Raw genomic sequence first — 19445 nt, 5'->3', positions numbered from 1 at the left:
GCCTGTTGCATCTGTTCGTAAGGGCGGCGTTCTTTGATGTTTTTTATGCGTATGCGTTTCGTCTGCAGCTGTTTTAGTTTGAGTACGAATTCGGATGAAAGTAATTGTCATTGGTAGTTTTTTATGGTGTACGGTTCTGCGCATGTCGTTTGCAATGTTTGACAATATTTGCAAATTGAGAATATGCGAATTTTGTTCTCACGTTCAGGGATTGGTGGTCGAGCTTGATTATCTGATTGAATGGTACTATATGCAAAATTTTCGAATTTTGTTGTTATAGTCTGGGCATTTGTTATTCGTCTTTTTGTTACGCTTTTTTCGTGCACGAATTTAGTGACGGCTCGTCACAGCAATTTAAATGTAAATAACATTCTTAGACTTTTAAGGAACCAAATTATTCCTGAAATTGAACCACTAAATACTCAGGACATTTGGTTCCAGATGGATGGTGCGCCAGCACATTCGTGTAGAATAGTTACGAATTATTAAAATGACAGATTTGGTCCTGTTGTTTGGCCTGCACGATCACCAGATCTTTCGCCAAATGATTTTTTTCTCTGGGGACATCTACATAATACAATTTATAATCATGTAGAAATTCAAACAAATGAGGAGTTATAAGAACGTAGTCAGAGCTTCCCAAGAATTGAATCCAAATTTCGTACGATATGCAGTGCAAGGATTCCATCGCAGACTTGGTTATTGCTTGGAACAGGGAGGCGGTCATTTCGAATATTTGCTATAAAATTTAGTTATTGTTTTATAAAAAGTTTGTCTCGTGTTTATGGTTTTGTTTATTGTTGAACATGTGCATAACACTCTGTAGTTTCAGTATACATTGAAAAAGCACTGCTTTACTCAAACGATTTATCTTGGTTTGACAACCAACAATGTTCCTGCGTTGGCAGCGTCGTTTTAAAACTGAACATAGGCCTATGTTCAGTTTAAAAAAAAATGTCCGTTATATAACTACAGTGACCGGCAAAAAAAAACCGGCCACCCTGAAAAATTTCGCAAAACCACTTCAAACATTATTTAATTTAACTATTGATCGTTATTTTATTAAATAATCATTCACTATTGACACATGATGTACAAATTAGCACAAAAAAGAATGCAGTTAAACGCAGAATTAAATTTAATTTAACAAAATAACAGAAACATACCAAGTACGATATCTTCTTAAAAAAAAAACAACAAAGGAGGCTGTTGTTGTAAACAGTGTTTTTCATCATTTGATTATAAGTTTCGCAATTAATAAACGTTTTCACGCGAAAATAATTCCGTTAACTCTTATAGACGTCTCTCAAAGTGTCGTTCTGTTTCTGTTATTTTGTTAAATTAAATTTAATTCTGCGTTTAATTGGCTTCTTTTTTTGCTAATTTATACCTCATGTGTAGAGAGCGGATTTCTGTCGGGCTAGGCAAGGCCAAACTCGGTACGGCTCGTACGGGATGGGAATTCATTGCACTTCGTTTATTTCAGATTAGAATAACGCTGCTTCGTTGCACTCTGCTATTAATTCCAGTTCTCATTTACTTAGCTGTTTGATTAATAAATCGTTAATTGTATTTATGGAATAAATGACGATTAAATTCAGTGATTCTCTATCACCCGCTACTGAGTCTCGGCGAACCAGCGCGTCCTCACCTATAATCGTGACGTAGCCCGACAGAAATCCGCTGTCTACTCATGTGTCAATTGTGATAACCACTGTTTACCATGAATCCCCTGATGGGTGGTTACCAGGGTGGAAACATACTAACAACTCACTTTCACATCTTTATTTCACTGTTCTTTACTACACTAACAATAACTACTTCTGCTTCTCCCTTTTTCCCAATTCATACACACGCCTTAAATAAACTAAATATTGCTAACTCTACTATTTCATTAACCTAAACATTATGCCACCTGATTTCGCCAGAGGGATGTACGGAAGTTGGCAGTTTGTTAACATTGCAACATTTCGTTTGTCTTTTCGACACTACCGCATTCCTTACACAATAGTGAATGGTTTTTTAATAACATAACGATCACCAGTTAAATTAATAATTTTTAAACCTTGGTTTTGCGAAATTTTTTAGGGTGGCCGGTTTTTTTTTTGCCGGTCAGTGTATTACAATAGTATATTATTTCATATATACAGGGTGCCGCATCCAAGTCTGGATATAGGGAATTAACATGCGAATTGGTTTTTATTTTATAATATCTCCCCAGATCACTTTAAAGCTATTATTGAGTGACGGCTTTGTGGAGGTCGAAGAGGGCTATCGGCCAGTATTTTTTTCAAATCGTTGCATCGCGCTCATTCACTGTAAAAAGGTTTTAAAAATCGTATTTTGAAATTCGCGCCCGATCCGAATTGTCGCGAAGTGTTCCGTCGTACTGTCGAAGTTCGGCGATCGCGTATTTTCATTATCCATGCAAAATTCAAATGTCAAAGTGAAATTAGAAATTATTCTCATCAGAAATCAACGAACAAGTCAAACTGAATTATTTTATCCAGTGTGATGATTATTGTAGGACAAATTAAACGGAATAAATGCACAAATTGATCCATTCATTCGTCATAGTGCGCGACCCCGTCAAACGAGCCATCTCGAACTACAATCAGACCGTATCCAAAAAGCCCAAGATGAAGACTTCAAGACTTCGAGCAGCTGGTATTCCTCAAAACCCCATCAAAGCCCATCGGCAGCATTGCGACATTTTCTGGGAGCCCTCAAGCTAGGAATGTACTCGGGCTGCTTCACTCAGTAATCACTGAACGACTCAAATTGAATTATTTTATCCAATATGACGATTATTGTAGGTCAATTTAAACGGAATAAATGCACAAACTGCACAAAATATTTTATTAGGTTATGCTATGTTCTACTGCGATTAGATGAAAAAGCGGGGGCCTGCATGTTCTTCAAGAGTTAATTTAATTAGTAGGTAATTTGGATAAATTTCACCCTTTTTTTTGGAATCACTAAAGATTGGAAGTCAATTGATTTTACATTCGTTAAGCAGGGATGGATTTTTTGCCTCCAGGAAGCATCTTCATTACAGGAAATTTTTGAGAGAGAAATGTAGAACATTGACTCATCAACATTTTAAAGTATTTATTTTTCTCTATTACGAATGTGTTTTGGGATTCAGAAACTTTTGTATTACTGTTTTATTTGTTTATTGTGTTAACAACAACAAAAATAAAAATAATATTTCGCAAAATAAAGTTACATTTATTTTCAAAGGTGATAAAAATTACATAAAATCAGGTGGGCACGACGTTTTCTAGGGGTCTTAAACAGATGAGATAGAAGAATTTCAAAAAGCATCATGACAAAAAATTGAAGCCTGGGGATTACTTCTCACATATAGAATTTTACGAAGGAACGCTTGAGAGAATCTAGGCTGATGGAGAGTTTTTGAGGAAAATTTGTTTTACTGACGTTCATTTGGTCTTAAGGGAAGTTATAATCGTCAGAACGATCAAATTTGAGCATTACACAACCCTCACGTGGTCCACGACCTTCGTTATCAATGGCGTGCAATTGTCAGTGTATGACTGGGGCTTCTAGGACATCATGTCATTGCACCTTTTTTCATCGAATCCGGATTGAATGCTCAGAAGTAGGATAATATGCTAGCTCAGCAAATACTTCCTGGGACCCGAAGGGTGCGGCATCTGCAGCAGGTCTTTTACATCCAGGACCAAATCTCCAGCCATACAGTTCGCATAAATGTTGTTTATTTGAACCAGTATTTTTCCGTAATGTTGGAATGAAAAGTTTGCACCGCCCCATTGGTCTGTGCAATCGCCGGATATAAACCCCTGAGAATTTTTTCTTTGGAGATTTCTTCACGACCATCTGCATTCAGACAAGCTATACAAACAGAGAAGCGCCAGCAATATTGTCTTCAGATTTCAACTAAAATGCTGATCAACACGCGTAGGAGTTTTGAAGATTGGCTTACTTACTGTACAGCTGCTGAGAGCAGTCTTTTTGAGCAATTCTTGAAAATAGTGCAATACTTCTCCAGATTCGTACAATATTTCATTGCTTCATTCATCAACAATTGTTAAGTTTTGTTATTTGTAGTTATCTAAATGGTTCATTAAAAGGTCCTCTTCAAAAGCGCCAGCTATTTTGATGGTGAATCTTATCATCACACAATAAGAAAAGCGGGCCCTCGCTTTTTCATCTAATCGCAGTAGAACATGGCATTTTAATGAGATTTTAGTAATAAAGACTCGATCAGCACCAGCAACATAACCTAATAAAATATTTTGTGCAGTTTGTGCATTTATTTCGTTTAAATTGACCTACAATAATCGTCATATTGGATAAAATAATTCAATTAGCCAAATACACTGACGTCATCCGAGGTCATCAAGATGGCAGCGTTTGACAACTAGCCTATTTTCTCATAAGAGTCAATGCTAATATTTTCGGAATTCATTTAAATTTGAGAGCGTGTCAACTGTGTTTTTATAGTTTGGTAAGTTTGTTACAGTTTCTAGACTGTGTAGATGTCTGTAAAAGGCACCATAACGTTTGAATATGCTTAAAAAAAAATGTTTTCCAATGTGATGTACAGGTTAACTTCGCTGCATCTTATATTATTTCTTTTGCAAATTAATTCTTTGTTAATGTACATCAATGGTTTTTAAATACACTAGCATCTTAATATTATAATATTTTGTATTTTAGGAGAAAATGCCTAAATTTTGTGCTGTTGTAGGTTGCGCGAATCGAAGCACCAGAAATGCGGACAAATTTTATTTTCCTTTCCCAGCAATTAGCAACAATAAAGGTAAATATATACAGGATGGGGAAAAAAGGCGGAAGCTTTGGTTAAAAGCCTTGAAACGAGTGGATTTAACGAAGCCAAAGTAAAGTATTCCTATGTTTGTTCGGATCATTTTATTTTGGTACAGTAACTACCTATTAGATTTACAGTTTTTAATAAATTATTACACTGGTGCTCTTTTAGGTAAACCTGCAGATTTGTCAGATGTGGACCATCCTGATTATGTTCCATCACAAAATTTAGGATATCAAAATAAATCTACTCATAATACTTGTAATGTTGAAAGACAAAAATAGAGAAAACTGAATAAATGCCTCTTGACATTTGAATGCACAAATTTCATTGTGGGTTATTTTACTTATTCCAAAAATAAAAAAGTTTAGAATGGTATTCATTGTTATGGTAGGGACATCGTCTAAACACAAATTAAAATCACTTGCACTCATTGTATAAGGATCTACGCCGTTTAAATTGTTTAACTTTTGTACATATCTGTTTTTCTCTTTGACGGAAAGACATCGTGCATAATCACTTAAATTATTCATACTTTAAAAACAAATTACACACCTTCACTTAAACCCGTCACATTAACCTCAAACGAAAATATTAATTTCCGATTTACCGCTTAAAACACACGGATGTATTTTGAGTGACGAGGAATTCAGACCAAAACAGCGTTCTGTATTTTTATTTTTATTATATATTTTTAAACTCAAATCGCCAAAAAAAGCACCCTGATACACAGAAAAGATATGAAAGAAGCTATTCACGTGTTTATTTTGTAGATAAATACCCACACTTTTAAATAAAATGCGAAAATGTTAACATTGTCACTTATGGAGTTTCACGGCGCTTGTCAAACGCTGAGTTCCCGCCACAGCGTGACGTCACGTGTTATTGGCTAATTTGAGTCGTTCAGTGATTACCACGGGGGTGCAAGTGGGTTACGGAATTAGACATCAAATATGGCGGCTTGCCAGGCAAAAGGTGGGTCTAAAATACGCTGCGCATAAGTACCGTGCGTCGTATTTCACAACATTAGAGGTGCACGTGGGTCTTGGGAACGACGGTTTGACACATGGTGATGTGAGAAGTGAGGAAATTACAAAAGATTGCCCGGCAAACAATTCTATCCTGTGAGAGTAACCTGGAGAGTGGACAGCAACTCAAAAAGAACATAATAACATGTATAATGTTATAATGGTAAACATACATACCAAAAGCAAAACATCAAATGTAAATTTACAGTTTTAGGTGGTTATGTTTTCAAAATTCACTGAACTGTTCCCTGCTGAAAACTGTGGCCCATGTGGAAATTGAACAACAATAATGGTAAGCACACACGATAAAAGCGAAACATATTTAATTTGTTAAGTTTTAGGTGGCATGTACAGAAAAGTCTGGCCGACATGGCAGTGCAATATCTTTATGTATAAAGTAGCATATAACAATTTGTGATGGAGCAAACTAGTATAATTTCAAGTATAACAGGGCGAATTAAATATTCATGTAAGTTCCCAAAGTGTACCAACCGTTACTATGCACCAAACAGTGGAGTAAAAAATAAACGATTTCATCGATTTCCTTCATCAAATCAAGAGATACAAGATAAGTGGAAATTAGTGTGTGGTATTGATTTGCATATAAATACCAAACATTTTTATGTATGTGAAGATCACTTTACTGCAGCAGATTATAGAAGTCATTTACGTAATCGATTAAACTGCCAGGCAGTCCCTTCACTCGATGTTTTTAGTAACACCACTAATGTGTTATCAAAGGACTGTGCTGTTGATAATTTCAGTTCATCACTCAATGAACATGATTATAGTAAGGGGCCAATTTTGAATTTAGAGGAAATAAATAAAAATATTCAGGAAGATCATTCCTATTTCGTCACAATAAACGTGCAACACTTAGATGACCATTCTTATACTAAAGTTCAACCCATAAATGTCAACAATGTCATTAAATCAGTTCAGGACGATCATGACTATTTTCATCGCACAAACACAGTGCAAGTAAATAATAGTGCTTCTAATAATGTGGACCTGGATGTCTATTTCTCAGAACATGATTATTGCACCCCTACATCAAACAATTACATTTCTTGTGACAACGTGATAAACTCTGAAGTCATTAATAACCCAACAAAAACACCAAAAAAACAACGTGGTTTCTTAAAATGTTGTGGTCTTCGTAGTACACAGTTAACGCCACGCAAAAAAAAGATGTACAGAATACACCGATCTGTAAAATCAAATTTGTTTAAAACAAAAAAAAAATTGGCGACTGAAATTCAAAAGTTGGAGCATTTAAAAACCATGTATGAGGACAATAGATTTGAATTTATTGAAAAAAAACTAAATCTTGTCACCAAAAATTTCATTAACTCCCAACTGCGAAACGTTGAGAAAAAACCATCAGCTAAACGGTGGACTGAACAAGATAAAATATTTGCATTATCTCTATATAAACGAAGTCCTAAATTGTATAGATATTTGTCTGTCTACTTCCAAGTACCTTCAACAAGAACATTAAAGACAATTTTGTCCAATATTCCACTGGATACTGGTATAAATAAACCACTTCTAGATCATCTGAAAAACGTATGTCAAACGATGAATAAATTAGATAAATGTTGTTCGCTAATATTTGATGAGATTTCTTTGAGTTCTGGTTTTTTTTACGAAGCAAGTAAAGACATGGCTTTTGGGTATGAAGATTTGGGACATCTAGGTAGAACAAGCAGACATGCAAATCACGCATTAGTATTTATGTTGCGGGGAATGCGAAAAACGTGGAAACAAGTTGTGGCCTACTATCTCACATCTGCAACAATCTCTGTGGCTAATCTAAAAAATATCATTACATTAATAATTAATCAGACTTTGGAAGCTGGATTTAACGTAATGGCCACAGTGTGTGACCAAGGGTCCACTAATCGTGCTGCCCTTAATGAACTGTGTTGGGAAAATTCATCGCGCTTTCAGTTTAAAGTCAAGGGACATGACATTGCATGCATATTTGATGTCCCACATCTACTTAAGAACACAAGAAATGCACTATATACTTGTGATTTTATATTCGATGGTGATAAAAGAGCAAAGTTTGAACATATTGTTCAACTTTATGAAATTGATAAACATAAAGAGATCCCAAGTCTATATAAACTCAAGGACGAACATTTTAATATAAATGACAGCTACATGAAAATGAGAGTTAACATTGCAGCTTGGATGCTGAGCAATACTGTCGGTGCAGGCTTAGAAACATACGCGGAGACAAACGGCCAAGGTTTGTTACCACCAGAAGCAAAAAACACTGCAATTTTTGTCAGAAACATGGATCAGCTTTTTGATTCACTTAATGGTTACACTCTCAATCCAGATGCTGGGAAAACATATCGAACTGTCCTTAGAGATAATTCTCCCCATTGGGAATTGTGGGATAGGCTTTTGACACAAATAAAAAATTGGAAACTGATTCGAAAGTCTGATGGTAGGGACCACACAAATCAATTTCAATTCATAAATGGATGGATGGTAACAATACAATCGGTTAAAAAATTATGGCTACGATTGAAGCAAATGGGAATCTCCTACTTAAATTTACGAAATCTGAATCAAGATCCACTTGAAAATTTATTTTGCCTTATTAGACAACATGGAATGTCTAACAATAATCCAAATTGTCATCAGTTTGTGGCTGCCCTCAAAACAACAGTTTTAAATAGAATGTTTTTATCTGGAGTCAGAGGAGCAAATTGTGAGGACGATCGTTGCGAAAGTTTAGATAATTTTGCGGTATTTTTAAATGGGGAGCACACGAAACAAGAAACAATAGAATCTTCCTCGAGTGATCAACTTGAATTTGTCTTCAATGCAGAAGCTTTGACTCCAGAAGATTCGCAGGGACTTGCCTACGTATCAGGGTATATTCTGAAAAAAATTAACTTACCCGACGTAAATTGCGAAACTTGTAAGAAACAGTTATATGCAAATAAAAAAAATCAGTTTCATAAGTTTACTTTGCTAAAAGAACATCGCCCTGATAATGAAAAATTGATTTATCCGAGTAACATAGTTATTTTATTAGTTAAAAATATACATAGTTTGCTCCAAACATACTTAGACAAAAATGGCCATAAAGCAAATTTGGAAACAAGTTTCAAAAGTAGTTTTTTAAAAATGTACACCAATGTTTTATGTGATATTCATAGCTGTGAATCGCTTATTATAGATAAAACCGTAAGACTGTTCATGTACAAATATTTTAAGAATAAGCAAAACCAAATTCCAAAGAAAACTGCAGGTAGTAAGAGAAAAAAGAAACCCATTTTTTCTCAAAACAAAAAAAATAAGTTGTAGGAAAATACATACAAGACTGAATGTTAGTTTCCTATATTTTTTAATCAGTGTTATTATATATTTTATTCCTTTTTATCTGTTTTTCTATTTTTTTAGTTTTATATTTTTTATTCGGAGAATTAATATTTTTGTTTTTTTTTTTGTATTGTTTTAAATATTTTTTGTTTTTTACATTTATGTGTCGTTTTATTTTGATTAATTTGTATATTATTTTAAATAAATATTTCTTTTTATATACGAATTTTGTATTTCTCTTTCAAATTTCAATCAAGGTTATTGGCATAAAGCGTTACTGGGCGCCAGTTTTTAAATTTCAACTTTTTAACTTTGAATAATGTGCCAGGCATCCGCCAGATGGCGCCTGCAATTGACATTTTGGTGATGCCACTAGTTAACTAGGAAGTTTCGCTTCTCTTTAGTAACTGTTCCCTGGTGATTACTGAGTGAGGCAGCCCGAGTACATTCCTAGCTTGAGGGCTCCCAGAAAATGGCGCAATGCTGCCGATGGGCTTTGATGGGGTTTTGAGGAAGACCAGCTGCTCGAAGTCTTGAAGTCTTCATCTTGGGCTTTTTGGATACGGTCTGATTGTAGTTCGAGATGGCTCGTTTGACGGAGTTGCGCACTATGACGAATGAATGGACCAATTTGTGCATTTATTCCGTTTAATTTGTCCTACAATAATCATCACACTGGATAAAATAATTCAGTTTGACTTGTTCGTTGATTTCTGATGAGAATAATTTCTAATTTCACTTTGACATTTGAATTTTGCATGGGTAATGAAAATACGCGATCGCCGAACTTCGACAGTACGACGGAACACTTCGCGACAATTCGGATCGGGCGCGAATTTCAAAATACGATTTTTAAAACCTTTTTACAGTGAATGAGCGCGATGCAACGATTTGAAAAAAATACTGGCCGATAGCCCTCTTCGACCTCCACAAAGCCATCACTCAATAATAGCTTTAAAGTGATCTGGGGAGATATTATAAAATAAAAACCAATTCGCATGTTAATTCCCTATATCCAGACTTGGATGCGGCACCCTGTATATGTTTATATATTACAATGTATATTATTAGCCAAGGTTGCGAAGCCAAGCATTCTAGACCGAGCGCAAATTAGAACCCGAGATGCGCAGCGTCGAGGGCTCCGAAGCGCGAGGTCTAGAAGTGGCTTTACAACTGTGGCTAATATTGTGGTAACCCAAACTTCCCGCCTTTAAAATTGACCTTGAAAAAAAGTTTGAAAGGCCCGCGAAAAATTTAAAAATTCAAAGTTTGGCCTTGGCTGTGATCGTCTAACTAATAGGAACTTACGTTGTGTGTTTTTTTTTTGTTTTTGAAAAATGGCGGGAAGACGTTCTTTCATACAAGTGAGCATATACTACATGTGAGCTGAGAGCGCAAGAAATAATAGACAAAATTGTTTTGGAGGGGGGAGTACGGCACCCCCCTCACAGGAGGAAAGACGCTGCGAAGATTTACTCCTCAGCGCAAAAACCCCCTTTTTGTTTTATTCCCGGACATATTACATTTCAAACACCTTAAGATATATGAAAAAAAAAAAGGGAACACTCGCGAAATGACAGACATACACATATGAAAAACGAACAAACGGAAAATTCTATACATCTGTTTGGAATCAATGCAAATACTTGAATATCACAAATTTAATAAAACAAAGCAAAACTGAATCAAGTAACTGGATGCAAATACACAAGTTATTACAGGCGTGTGGCGGCCGATCTCTTTTTCCTTTTTAAGTTACGGCAGTTAACAGGGGCACAACAAAAGTACCCCTGGAGCGTTGTAGCATAAGCGGAGTCTGGGCTACCGGTCTGGAACTGTTTTCTCCCCGCGACGGTGATTCTATATATCGCAAAGCCTACCCCATACGAATATCTCCATTACGAACGTGCTCTGCGGAACTAGGCCATGACGGTCGTCCAACCCGCAAGAGATCTCGGCTATGTGCAGATGTCGAGAAATTTACAACATCGGCGGCCGCCCCTGAATCTATCCACACCTGTGGACTTGTACAGGTGGCACGATAAATCTCGCCAGTTCGACTAGGAACCGAACTTCGCTTCTGCCACGTTTTCTGTGTCATTTAACCTCAGTTCCATTTTTAAATATTCAATCTCTTATAACTCTGATATTAACAACAACTGGACAAGTGTTAAAGTTTCAAAGAGCAATAAACAACATTTAGATTCGCCATACAACCTTGTGAAATTTTAAACAACAAATAATTCTTATGTGAGATTAAAGTCGGACATCAAATAATTTATATGATAGGAACATTCATCAACAAAGCATTTACAAAACAAAACTTAGCAAGGATTTATGAAACAGAAGATCTGGTGTGAAATAAACTTGTACAAATAGAAATATTAGGTGAGGTTAAAACTGTAGAACATGAAATTTACGTTCAATTAAAGTTATACAACTAATAAAATTACTGAGGTTAAAATTGTGAGATTAAAGAAATATAGTATGAGGTGAAAATTTGCAGAGTTAACAAAATTTACAGGAGATTAATATTTGCCACACTTTATCAACGGTTCAAACAAAGAGTTTACATTATGTTAAATTAGGTCTTGATCTAAGTGGTTGGTTACTTCAAAAAAAAAAAAACAATTTACTTTGAGAGTTTAAAATACTGCGAACTGGTTACCCCAACAAAACACATAATAAACAAACACAAAAATATCCAATCCTCGCTCCGAGGGAAAAAGCGTCTCAATGATGTAAATGTTAAAATCGTTGCGAGGAAAAAGCGTCTCGGTGATGTTATTAATCTCTAGCGTCGCGAGGACGGACCTCTATCAATCTGTAGCGTTGTGAGCGCATGCCTCGATTAATTAATCAATCTGTAGCGTTGTGATGGCATGCCTCGATGAATTAACCAATCTGTGGCGTTGTGGGGCATGCCCCGATGAATTAATCATGATAACGATGATAACCACCTAAGGGAAGAAAATATCATAACCTCCGCCAGTTCGCAGTATAATGAACTTGTTTAACTGCCGTAAATGAACTATTAGCAACCTTGTGTGAAGAATTAAGAAGTGTTATAATGTAACGCTTACGTATATGCATCCAGAAGCTTATTCGTAATTGAACAATAAGGTGTTTTCCTGACTAAGTGAATTTCATGAAATCTTCTAGCAAGTGGTTTATTTAAATAATCCTGATTGTTAAATTGTGTTTGCACTAGCTGACTATTAAGAAAAACTAACTTGATTGGTGAATTTACAAACAATGAAACAAATTTACAGCACGTGTTTTGTGTGGACCGGAAGTTCGCATTTTCCGATTAAAAGGCTGCAAGAATTGACCGTGCGGGTTGGGGACAACTGTATCATTATGAAAGTTACGATTGATTGTCGTTAAACAAAGGCTTTGAGAGTTTAAAATACTACGAACTGGTTACCCCAACTGTGGTGGTTGGCTTTGCAGGGGACCAGGTATTAATTTATATTCGCTACGGCGTCTTTCGCCATGCTTCCCTCTTTATTCATTTCCCAACCAACTGTCAACAGTACCAACGTACAATACCAACCTAAGGTCTACCCTACATCTCCCTTTCTTAAGAAATACAAATAAAATAAACTTAACAAATGAACATGAATGAGGTTACATAAAAACTAAATACTGACAAAAATAAGAATACAAACATTAACGAATAAAGTCATTAAATCTTTTTGGGGCAGTCTTCATTCGTTCACTGCGGCGCACATTTCCTGAAGCCCCGTAGGTACTTTCTTTCTTCGTTGACTTCTCTCTTGGGATGCGGTTTTCTTCTGGGTTGTTAACTTCTATTTCGTTTCCTATATTCATTGGTTGTAAGTGTACTCTATTTCTTGGAATGACTCCCTCGTTTGTTTCTACTTCGTATGATCGTGGTTCATCTCTTTTCTTTTTCACAATTCCTTCTTTTCTGGAGTTTATGATCCATACTTTGCAACCTGATTTCAATTCAGAGTTGTATCGTGTTCCGTGACGTCGATCATAATACTTCTTTTGATTCTGTTGTTCTTCCAATAGTCTTTTTCTCACTTCTTGGTGGTTTGGTAGTATTGGCTGCAATTTATTTGACAATATCGGTACTCTTTCTCGTAGTGATCTACCAAATAGTAGCTGAGCTGGTGACATTCCACACTTTAGTGATGTGTTTCTATATGATAAAATAGCCAAATATGGGTCTTCATTCTTTTTGAGAATTTTTTTTACCAACTTCACTGCACTTTCTGCTTGTCCATTAGATTGTTGATATTCTGGACTGCTACTTATCCATTTGAATCCATATTGGTTTGCAAAATTACGAAATTCTAAACAGTCGAATTGTCTTCCATTGTCGGTTCTAACTTTGTCGGGTATACCATGTCTTGCAAAAATTTCTTTAAATGCCTCAATGACGTTTTTGCTAGTAATTCTCTTCATCTGTTTTATTTCTGGGTACTTCGTGTAGTAGTCTTGTATTACTAAGTAGTTTTTGTTTTCGTAGTATGCAAGGTCTGCACCAACAACTTCCCAAGGTCTTGTCGGTACCTCGCTAGATATCATTGGTTCTACACTCGGGTGTTTATGTTTTATACATATTTCACATTGTTCTACTATGTCTTTAAGCTGTCTTGTTATTCCAGGCCACCAGACGTTTTCTTTAGCTTTTGCTAGACATCTTTGAATCCCAAAGTGGCCTTCATGCACGACTTGCAAACACCAGCGTCTCAAGGATTTAGGAATGACAACGCGGTCTTTGTAGCAGAGTATGGAATTGCTTACTTTGATGTCGTCTTTATATTTCCAGTACGTTGTTTCCTCTGCAAGTAATTCGTGTTTTGGTGGCCAGGATGTCTGGATATAGTGTACGACTTTTTGGATTGTGGGATCCTTCTTTTGTTGCATTATTATTTCATCTTCAGAATGCAGTTTCGCATTGACTTCTTTAGTTATTGCATTAATGTATACATCGGTGATGTCCCTGTTGATAACATCTGTTTCGTCGTTGCCTTTCGTGATTGGAGCTCTAGATAAGGCGTCTGGCACATAAAATTGTTTACCTGGGACGTAGTGTGTCGTACTCAAATTTTAACATTCTCATGCGGAATCGTTGTAAACGGTTGGTTAGTTTGTTTATTTCCTTTGTTTTTAATATCACAGTCAATGGTTTGTGATCCGTTAAAATTTCAAATTTGCTGCCGAGTAAATATTGTTCCAGTCTTTCACAAGCCCACGTGATCGCTAACGCTTCTTTTTCAATTTGTGCATACCCTTTTTCTGCAGGACTTAACGTTTTTGAACAAAAGTAAACTGGTTTCCACGTATCGTTCTCGTACAACTGTTCTAATACTGCACCAATTCCATATGATGATGAGTCCGCCGATAAACGTGATTTTCTTGTTACGTCAAATTTTGCTAATACACGTGGTGACGCAATTTCACTCTTTATGTTCTCAAATTCTTTTTGATGGTTTGGAGTCCAAGTGAATTGTCGATCTTTTCTTAACAATTCGCGCAGCAACCTGGTTTTATCTGCGACGTTCTCAATAAACTTAAAAAGTTGATTTGTTAACCCTAAAAACTGTCGGACTTCTGTTTGGTTTCTCGGTGTTGGGTAGTTTGTTATTGCTTCTACCCTCTGGGTATCCGGTTTTATTCCATCACCATCTATTACAAATCCCAAATATGTGGTTTCAAAATTGCGAAGTTTACACTTTTCTTTATTTAACGTTAGACCTTTTTCTTCTAATAATTTCAACACTTTGTGCAAATTTTTGTCATGTTCGCTCATTGTGCGGCCTGTAACTAAAATGTCGTCCATGTGTACTTGTACTTGATCAGAGTTTACTTCAGTTATAATGTTGTACAGCACTTTTTGGAATACTTCTGGAGCAGATGTAATCCCAAATGGAATGCGCTTGTAGACGTATCTTCCAAATGGTGTAATAAACGATGTGTACTTTCTTGTTTCTGTATCCAGGTTCATTTGCCAAAAGCCGCTTGAAAAGTCTAATTTACTGAATATCTTGGCATCTTGCAATTTTGCGAGAGTTTCTTCCACTGACGGTAATTGGAATTTTTCACGTTTTACATGTCGGTTTAATTCTGTTAGATCTGCACAAATTCTAACTTTACCATTTTTCTTATGTGCTATGACCATTGGCGCGCACCAGTCTGTAGGTCCTTCTACTTTTTCTATCACGTTGTCGTTTACCATCTTGTTTATTTCCCTTTGAACATCTTTCATAAGTGGAAGCGGAATTCTTCTTGGTATGCCTATTGCATATGGTTCTGCTCCCTCCTTCAATTCTATTTTGTATTCATAATTCTTGAGGTTTCCCAAACCAGAAAATAAATTTGGATATTTTCTTATAATTTCTTCCTTAAACTTGTCTTTATTTTCCACACTTTGTATATCTTTTCTTATCTTTAGTGTTTTCTTGTTCCACTCCACTATTTCTAACTTCTCTAATGCTGGCCTACCTAAGAGGTTTTCTTGCGTGTTTACCACAAAGCACTTAATAATTTCGCTCTTATTGTTCCACTTTATAGGTAATTTGATTTTTCCTAATACTTCCAGCTTTTTATTGTTCCCTGGTCCCATTAAAATAGCATTAGTTTTTCGTATTTCTACTATATGTTGTAGCTTTTCCTCAAAGTCTTTTTGCGTGATAATGGTTTCGTCTGCGCCTGTGTCGATTTTAAATTTCAATGTGGTATTGTTAACCTTTAGTTTAATATTCCACGAGCCCTCATGTGTTATGCCATTTACATTAATTATTTGATCAAAACTGTAGGTTGATTCGTCTGTTTCTGTGTCCGTGTTTGTTTCTTTTTGAGTGACTTCATGTACTTTCTTTGTTCGACATTGTTGTGCAAAGTGTCCCAGCAAGTTGCATTTCCGACATTTTGCATTTTGTGCAGGGCAATTTTCTTTTCTATGTGTGGGTTTTGTTCCACATCGTATGCATGTCTCACGTTTTCTTTGAAACTTTCCTCTTTTTTCCTCTCGGAATGTGTAGCTTTTAGTTCCTTTTTCCCTGTAAGTTTTATTAAACGGTTTCCTGTTTTTGGTCACACTATCAAGTTGACAACTTTGCTGTCTTAGTTCTTTATTCTCGTCTTTAATACGTTCTGCTTGAGTCATTTTATTAACTACTGAATCTAATGTTAACTGGCTATCCATCTGTAATGCTTCGGAAAGTTTTCCATCGTGTATGCCCACGACAAGACGATCTCTTATCAGTTCATTTTCTAATGTCTGAAAATTGCATGATTTTGCTAAACTTATTAATGCACTTATGTACTCTTGTGCAGTTTCGCCCTCCTTTTGTTTACGCATATTGAATTTTGCACGTGCATATATTACATTGGTTGTTCCTGTAAACTTTTTGTCGAAGAACTCTTTTAGTTCTTTGTATGTCGAGAAATCTGTTTCGGTGCACTGATGGCTTTCTAAAAATTTAGTTACTTTCGCGCCCATATGTAACAAAAGTGAATTTATTTGTGAGCTTTCACTTGCCGTATTTATCTTTGTGGCTTGTCTGTACCGTTCGAAATGCGTTATCCAAGTTTTCCAATCATCTTTGCTGAACGAAAATCTATCTGGTGTAGGGACTGTGTTAATTATGGTGCTGTTATTAGTTGCATTTTCGGCGTTACTGTGTTGAGGCCTACTCTCTAATCTTTGTAGAGCTTGCTGTAACTGAGCCACTTGTTGTTGTAGTTCTTCAACGGTCGCCATTGTGTTTACCTCGGTTATTTAACGATGTCTCAGCGATGTTTTACTGAAAAACACGTCGGTACAAGTTTACTGTGTATCTTTAACACTTTTTACTGTATCTTTCGACACCTGACACCATGTGGTGGTTGGCTTTGCAGGGGACCAGGTATTAATTTATATTCGCTACGGCGTCTTTCGCCATGCTTCCCTCTTTATTCATTTCCCAACCAACTGTCAACAGTACCAACGTACAATACCAACCTAAGATCTACCCTACACCAACAAAACACATAATAAAGAAACACAAAAATATCCAATCGGGATTTTGCTGGGCATAGTAATGTGAGTTGTGTCTGTTTACACACCCGTTATTGGTAAATTTGGCTTCATCCGTAAACAAAACGTTCAATAAAAAATCTTGATTGTCTGTAAAATCTCGTTCTGTTAAATGTTGGATAATTGTCACATGGTATGGATGAAATCGGTTTGGCATTAAGGTGTTGAAAACCCAACCCAAACTAATCTCCATTTGTCTTGCAATCTGTCTTTGACTCACGTGGGAATTTTCTGCTACAATTTCAATTAGAGCAGCTTCATTATCCAGCGTTGTTACAGTTCGATTTTTAACTTTATTTTTTTTTTAATTGCCCGAATTCTCCTACATTTCTTTCAAGTTTTCTAAACGCTTAATTTGAGAGAGTTCTTCTATTGGGATATTGCCTGGCGTAGAGACGAACAGCAGCATCAAAATTTTTGTCACACTTTCCCAATATTAATAGCATGTCTGTTTTTTCAGAATTGGAAATCTTTTTTTTTTCTACCGCGGACGTTTTTTGATTTTCTAATAGAGGTATTAAAGCACGCAAATGACGTCACAGCAGTTCGTTAATAGCGGAAAGGGGTTCTTTAATAGATCTGGTGTAATTTAGATCGGTAAGATTGGTAGCCATGACGAGAAATGTCAGTGGCAAATGTCAAATTAAAATTTCCCGTATTTCCGGAGGCGTAAGGACTTCACTAACTTCCTCACAAGACATTTTAACCAATTTTAACTTACAAAAGCTCGAATTGATTCGAATTACAGTTGTTGTCGTGGAAATTCGAACCTCAAATATTTCGTGGTTAGTGTCAGACCAACCCATCACCAACCACGACAAAAATCCCCAGATTTAAAAAAAGGCAAATTTCAACTTTGCGAAAAAATGTGCGCGGTAGAAAAAATAGTATAAATTACTCGTTCATAAGGCTATTGTGGCACTCATCCATGATATAATAATTCTCTAGGTATGATACTCGTGCGGCTCAAAATGAAACCAGTTCGCGCAGTGACGTCACTCGGTGAGTAGAACCATTGTTTAAGTATATTAACCAAAAATCGAAACATCGAAAAATCGAGAAACCGAAAAGCAAAAAATCGAATCGAAAAATCGAAACATTGTAAAATTCAAAAATTGAGACATCGAGAAATCGAAAAATCAAAAGACAAAAAAATCGAGGAGTCGAAAAATCGAGAAGTCGAAAAATCAAAAAATTGAGAAACCGAAATAGGCCAAAATCGAAAAATCGAAAACTTAAATATGGAAAAATTGATAAAGCGAGAGATTGAATAATCAAAACATCGAAACATCCGAATGTCAATAAATTGAGATCTCAAAAAATTTAAAAATTCGGAAATTTAAAAAATTAAAATATAGAACTGGAAACTCGAGAAACCGAAAAATCTAGAAATTTAAAAATTAAAATACGGAAAAGTTGAAAAATTGAGAAATTGAAATAAAAAACAAAAAACTGAAAATCCAAAAATAAAAAATAGAAAAATCTTGAAGTCGAAAAATGAAAGAATCGAAGTATTGAAAAATATCAAAACCGAAAGAAATATCAAAAAATTGAGAAATCGACAAACCAATAAAGCGAAGTCGAAAAATCGAAGAATTGAAGAACTGAAAAATCGAAACTTTGAGAAGTGGGAAAATCAAAAATAGATTAATTGAGAAATCAGAAAACTGAAAATTTAACGCAAAAATTTGAAAAATTGAAAAATTGAAAAATCGGGACATTGAAAAATTGGAAAATCCAGAAATTGAAAAGCTCAAAAGAAAAAAATCGAAAAACCGAAAAACCCAAAAATCGAAACATCGAAAAATTCAAAAACTGAGACTTCGAGAAATCGAAAAATCGGAGGATCGAGAAATTGAGGAGTCGGAAGCCGAAAAGGAAATTAAAAATTGAAAAATTGAGAAATTGAACAATCAAAACAACGAAACATCTGAATTCGATAAATTGAGAAAATAAAAAATTGAATAATCGAAAAATTTTAGAAAAGAAAAACTGGAAAATCGAAAATTAAAATTAAAAAAATCGAAAAATTGAAAAATTGAAATATAGAAGAACTGAAAACTCGAGATATCGAAAAACCTAGAATTTAAAAAAATGAAATATTAAAACATCGAAAAGTTTAAAAATTGAGAAATCGAAGCATTAAACAGTCGCAGAATTGAAAAATCTAAAGTTTACAATAAATTGAAAATCCAAAAAG

General features: G+C 35.5%; 1 protein-coding gene and 1 long non-coding RNA gene across 5 annotated transcripts in view; both read left to right on the top strand.

The window, feature by feature from the left end:
- LOC135130175 (cGMP-dependent 3',5'-cyclic phosphodiesterase-like) overlaps positions 1-19445 on the top strand; it is a 164725-nt gene that overhangs the window by 94516 nt on the left and 50764 nt on the right. The gene's annotated exons all lie outside the window — the stretch shown is intronic.
- LOC135130634 (uncharacterized) lies at positions 4351-5083 on the top strand. The gene is made up of 3 exons (XR_010280822.1): positions 4351-4492; positions 4736-4925; positions 4988-5083. It is a non-coding gene; the product is annotated as an uncharacterized LOC135130634 (long non-coding RNA).

The sequence above is a fragment of the Zophobas morio genome, unplaced genomic scaffold (genome assembly GCF_036711695.1).
Source record: "Zophobas morio isolate AGI-343-1 ecotype UQ-CSIRO unplaced genomic scaffold, CSIRO_AGI_Zmor_V1 ptg000017l, whole genome shotgun sequence".
Lineage (NCBI taxonomy): Eukaryota > Metazoa > Arthropoda > Insecta > Coleoptera > Tenebrionidae > Zophobas > Zophobas morio.
Note: the sequence above shows the minus strand (reverse complement) of the source record. Positions and strands in the feature narration are given on the sequence as shown.